Below are 6,002 nucleotides of genomic sequence, written 5' to 3'. Positions count from 1 at the left end.
CGACCCCGCAGCCTGCGCCCGCCCCTTCCCCTGCCCGCGGTCGCGCGTCGGGGAGGTTTCCGGCCCGGGGTCCGACTGCGGGTGGCATTTCGGCCTGAGCCGTTAGGCGCGAAGTGTAGGTCTGGTTTATTCGTAGTGGCCAGCAGGGGAGGGAGGGAGGATGCTTAGGGTTTCTGGCTTCCAGGGTGGGTGGGGACGGGGTGGTGGAGCCCAGCTGAGGTCTGGGCTCCTGATAAGGGCAGAAGCGGGTTCTGCGCTGCCCCCAATCCTGTAACCGCCAGGAAAGCGCTTGGTGAGCGTCAGGACTGCGCAGGTTCCTCGGGAGGTGGCTAAACTGGCCACCGCCTCTGGGACGCCGAAAGCAAGTCCGTTAACCACTAGTCAGGGAGTAATACTGTGTTTGAGTAAATATGGAGAGAGTTGGGTTAGAATCGTTGATTGAGTCTTTTTGAAATCTTAACAGTTGTGTGGCCAGAAAACATAGGGCCTGTTAACCGGCATCATGGTCTACACCTCCCCCACAAATCCATCCCAGGCTCTATCCTCACGAAAGCTTTTTCCAGATCTGCTTGAGGGTTAAGATCTCAACGTGCAAGAAGAAAAACTGCACATTGGAAAACCTTCTCTTCGGAGATATCGCTATCTATATTTATATATGTTCACAGATATAGAGATATATACACAGACATTCTGACATTTTAAAAACGGCAAGACAGACTTTTATTCAGAACCATCACCATAGATGTAAGGGACTGCACTGAGGTCTTGTAGCAGGTGAGAGAGATTGGGGTCCGAAAATAATAACGAAAAGGACTTACTTATAACCAAGGAGCAGGATGGGGGATGGTGGATGGAAAGTCACTGAGAAGGGGACATCAAGTGGGGGTTCTGGCTCCCCTGACCTAACAGGATTCTTGCTGAGGGTGGGCCAAGGTGATCCACATCGGGGATAGGGGGTGGGGTGGAGCAGGTGTTGGAATTTGGTCAGATATGGAGGGTGTTCAGACACCCGGGGTAGGGAATTGGGGTTAAACTGACTTAGGATTCTTGCTAAAACTAGACTCTGCAGGGACAGAGACAGGAATGCCCAGGTTGGGCCCAGTGGTGCAGAGAGCTCAAAGGAGGCTGTCCAAAGTCTGATCAAGGAGACATTCTTTGCTATTCATGTATGTACCTATGTATTGTAATAGGCTGTTCTTGTATGACTATAAAGAAATACCTGAGACTGGGTAATTTATAAGAAAAGAAGCTTAATTGGCTCACAGTTCTTCAGGATGTGCAGGAAGCATGGTACTGGCATCTGCCCAGTACCATCCTAGGGGGGCCTCAGGAGCTTAGGCTTATAACGGAAGGTGAAAGGGGAGCAGGCACATCCCATGGTGAAAGCATGTTCAAATTAGCATAAGAAGAAAGAGAACTTGGCCAGGCGCCATGGCTCATGCCTGTAATCCCAGCACTTTGAGAGGCCGAGGCGGGCGGATCACCTGAGGTCAGGAGTTCGAGACCAGCCTGGCCAACATGGTGAAACCCCATCTCTACTAAAAATACAAAAATTAGCCGGGCGTGGTGGTGGACACCTGTAATCCCAGCTACTCTGGAGGCTGAGGCAGGAGAATCGCTTGAGCCCGGGAGGTGGAGGTTGCATTGAGCCGAGATTGTGCCATTGCACTCCAGCCTGGGTGACAGAGGGAGACTCCATCTCAAAAAAAAAAAAAAAAAAAAAAAAAAAAAAAAAAGAAAAAGAAAGAAAGAGAACTTGAATAGTCCAGTGACTGTTAGAGAAATTAAACTGGCAGTCAAAGACTGTTCAGGTCTAGGTAGTTTTAGATTAATTCTGCCAAAGTTTCAAGAAACAATTAAACAACTAACTGCTACCTAATATAATTTGCTCCAGAAAATAAAAACCAAACTTTACCCAGCTTATTTTAAAAGACTGCTGTAGTTTTGATTGTAAAGATATATGTAGAAAGAAAATTATTTTAATGACGAGCACAGATGCAAAAATCCTAGGTAAAATGATAAATTCAAAATATATTAAAATATTATGATAAGGTGGGTTTTACTATGAATTTTCACAACCCACAAATTCTTTGATGTCACTCCATTATCATTTTGAACAAGAAAAATCTTTTTTTTTTCTTTTTTTCTTGAGGCAGACCCACTCTGTCATGAGGCTGGAGCGAAGAGGCACAATCTCGGCTCACTGCAACCTCTATTTCGTGGGTTCAAGCCCTATTCTCGTGTCTCAGCCTCCCAAGTAGCTGGAATTGCAGGCGTGTGCTACCACACTCAGCTCATTTTTGTATTTTAGTAGAGATGGGGTTTCGCCATGTTGGCCAGGCTGGTCTCAAACTCCTGAGCTCAAGTGATCTGCCTGCCTCGGCCTCCACAAGTGCTAGGATTGAAATAATCAAATGATTTTTCTTGGTTGGGCACAGTGGCTCACAGATAAGAAGACAAGCATGCTCAGCATTACAACTACTGTTTAATATTGTGTTGGAGGATATACCTAATGTATAAGGAAACTGAAAGAAATAAGATCATGTAACTAGCAGAAGGGATGAAAGAGACACTCATCCTCTGCAGATGATTATATGCTTGTCTACCTGGAACAATCAACCTTGTCAAGCTGATAAAATAGTTCAAAAGGCGGCTGGGTGCAGTGGCTCACGCCTGTAATCCCAGCACTTTGGGAGGCCAAGGCGGGCAGATCACGAGGTCAGGAGATCGAGACCATCCTGGCTGTCACGGTGAAACCCCATCTCTACTAAAAAAATACAAAAAATTAGCTGGGCATGGTGGCAGGCGCCTGTAGTCCCAGCTACCTGGGAGGCTGAGGCAGGAGAATGGCCTGAACCTGGGAGGCAGAGCTTGCAGTGATCCGAGATCGCACCACTGCACTGCACTCCAGCCTGGGCAACAGATCGAGACTCCTTCCCAAGGGGGGAAAAAAAAAAAGTTCAAAAGGCCTTCTAATATAACTTACAAAAACCAATAGCATTTCTCTGTACACCTACTATACAAAACTGGAAAAATTAAGATAGTTGTAATAGTTACAATGTCTATAAAGTGCTGAGGAATTTAAAACATACATAAGATTTGTCTGGAGCACACTATAAAACTCTAATAAAGAACATAAGAAATTATCTGAGTAGATATATTCCTTGTTTTTGATTCAAACAACTTAATAAAGTTGTCAATTCTTCCCTAATTAATCTATACATTCAATGCAATCTTATTAAAAATTCCAACATGGTCTTTATGAAACTTGATAGACTTACTCTAAAATGTGGATGAAGAGAGGAGGTCCACAAATTAGCCAACTTTGAAAAGAAGGATAAAGAGGGATTTCTACCCTTCTAAATATTAAGATAGATCAAGAAAAAGTCCTATTTGTAGAACATTATGGTCTTGGCACAGAACAGACAAAAAAAATCTATGGAACACAGTGGAGAGCTCAGAAGCTGACCTACAAATATGTAGAACTTAAAATATATGACCAATAGTGGCACCACAAATCAATGGAGAAAGACAAATTGTTTAGTAATTGTGTGATAAAATGAGCTCATTAGATCCCAAACAGTAAAACTAGATCTCCACCTAGCACATGCCCACAGGTGGACGCCAGGTGGAGTAAAGACCTGAATATGAAAGATAAGACCTTAACAGAAAGAAGTATAAAAAAATAGCAGAGTATTTTTATAATTTAGTAATGGAGAAGGATATCTTAAGCACCTCAAAACACAAACCACAAGGGAAAAATGGATTGCATTTTTTGTGTGTGTAACAACTGAAGCCTTCTGTCTCAAATGAAGGAGCTTGTGGACATTAACGGACAGAAGTTAGATGCTATGGGAGAAGTGTTTTGCAATGTCTCAAACTGACAAGTCATTTACTATATGAAATATGCAAGTAACTCCTATATTTCAACAAAAACGAGGAGGCAGCAATCTCAGTAAACAAGGGGAAAGGGCAATTTGTAGAAGAGAAAAACCTGAAAAGGCCCAATTTACTCAAGAAAATGATCCCAAACTGAAGATAATTTAAGTGATGCTTAAACCTATCAATATTTTAAAAACTGCAAAGTGAATGACATCACTTTATTTACTTATCTATTTATTTATTTACTAGACAAGTTCTTGCCCTGCCATTTAGGCTGGAGTGCAATGGTGCGATCTCACTGCAACCTCCACCTCCTGGGTTCAAGCGATTCTCCTGCCTCAGTCTTATGAGTAGCTGGGATTACAGGCACTTGCCACTGTGCCTGGGTAATTTTTTTATTTTTAGTAGAGACAGGGTTTCCCCATGTTGGCCAGGCTGGTCTTGAACTCCTGACCTCAAGTGATCTGCCTGCCTCTGTCTCCCAAAGTGCTGGGATTACAGATGTGAGCCACCACTTCTGGCCTGACATCACATTACTTCTTTAGATTGGCAAAAATTACAAATTAGGTGATGCCCAACCTCAGTAGAAACAAGGTCCCAGGCTCCAGGGACCTCTGGCACTGCTGGTGTGATTAGAGCAGTTCAGGTTAAGTGTGGTACAGTCTGATTAAAAATCAGACACAGTGCCTTCATAATTAAGGCAATTATTATTTTAATGTTGGGCATACATTTTCTAGTCTTTATCTGTCTATCTTTTCTCTTACATTAATGAAATAAGAATGAGCCTTGAAGTTAATATTCTGCATTTTACACCTAATATATCAGGAATACATTCAAATATTTGTATAGTACTTATTATTGTTAGCAAATCCTACATAGCTGAAGATTTTATTTGTTTTATTTGATACCACTGCAATAACCATTTGTGGAACATAGTTCGTCCACTGTCCTCTGCTGGAATGTTTGCTTTTAGATAAATTTCCAGGGGTACGTTATTAGAAATGAGAGTAAAAGGAATATTTTCGACCTATAAATTTGTAGCAATACTTGAAGGAGTTGATGTGGAAGATACTGGTGTCTTCTGTTGTTGCTAACCCTGGGATGATCCACAAGCCAGTCGGGCCACCCAACTTCTTTAGCATCCCTCTTCCAGTGTGTAGGAGAAAGCCATGGTTGCCAGGGCTCTTCTCACCCCCTCCTCCAAGCCATGCAAACAAATCCTCCCTTAAGCCCATCCGGACCCTGTAATGCCAGGGCCATGGCTTGTTTGCACCTGCATAGATAGCAGATCATGAGAGTGTGCACAGCATATAATGCCTTCTCAGTGCATGTTGGGTGTATGAATAAATAAGTGAATAAACAAGTAAGTGAATGAATGAAAGAAAGCAACGAGGAAGCGCTGCAACTCAGTCTAGTCTTGTCCCAGGGCAAACACCCAGTAGGTTGCGCTGTTGCACCGGCCGTTGCAAACCCTCAGAGCAGGTTTAAACAGAGCTCTCTGACTCTGGGACAGAGGAAGTGGAAAACCTGTGTCTTCAAACCACGTCATTTGGTTTGAAGATGACTTAATGTGAAAAGAAATGTATTTTAAGGTTATTAAAGTAATCCTTAGTACTTGAAAATCTCAGCTAGCTTCGGAATGCTTTGGGAATACTTTCTCCATAGTTACTGCACACAAGCCCGTGGGGTGGGCAGGGCAGATATTTTCTCACTGAGAGCCAGAGAGGTTAATTTCTTGGCTGGTAGAGGCAGAGCTGGATGCAGAGCCAGGCACAGAGCCAAGGTGTGTCTGACCACAGTCCAGCAGGATCTCTGGCAAGCTGCGGTGTTTCCAGAGGCACACTTCAGTGTGTGGAGTGAAAGGAGAGCCTCTGGACATGGGAAGAGCTGCTCTCAGCAGTGTGGCAGGCCCATTTTTGTTTCCTTTCCCTTTCTCCTCTTGGGGCAAGGCAGACACCAGCACAAAGAAGGAAACAGGCCTTCCGTGAGTGCAGTAGCAATAAGGGAGAAGCCCAGAGCGGCCATCCCTCCTGTCTGCTGTGATGTTCTGGCCCAGGTGTCCCTGGGGCTGCCTTCCTCAGTGCCTGTGTGTTGCGTATATGGGGTGGGGTGAGGGCAGC

Source organism: Rhinopithecus roxellana, chromosome 9 (genome assembly GCF_007565055.1).
Source record: "Rhinopithecus roxellana isolate Shanxi Qingling chromosome 9, ASM756505v1, whole genome shotgun sequence".
In the NCBI taxonomy this organism is placed as follows: domain Eukaryota; kingdom Metazoa; phylum Chordata; class Mammalia; order Primates; family Cercopithecidae; genus Rhinopithecus; species Rhinopithecus roxellana.
The sequence above is the reverse complement of the archived record's forward strand: the minus strand, read 5'-3'. Positions refer to the sequence as shown.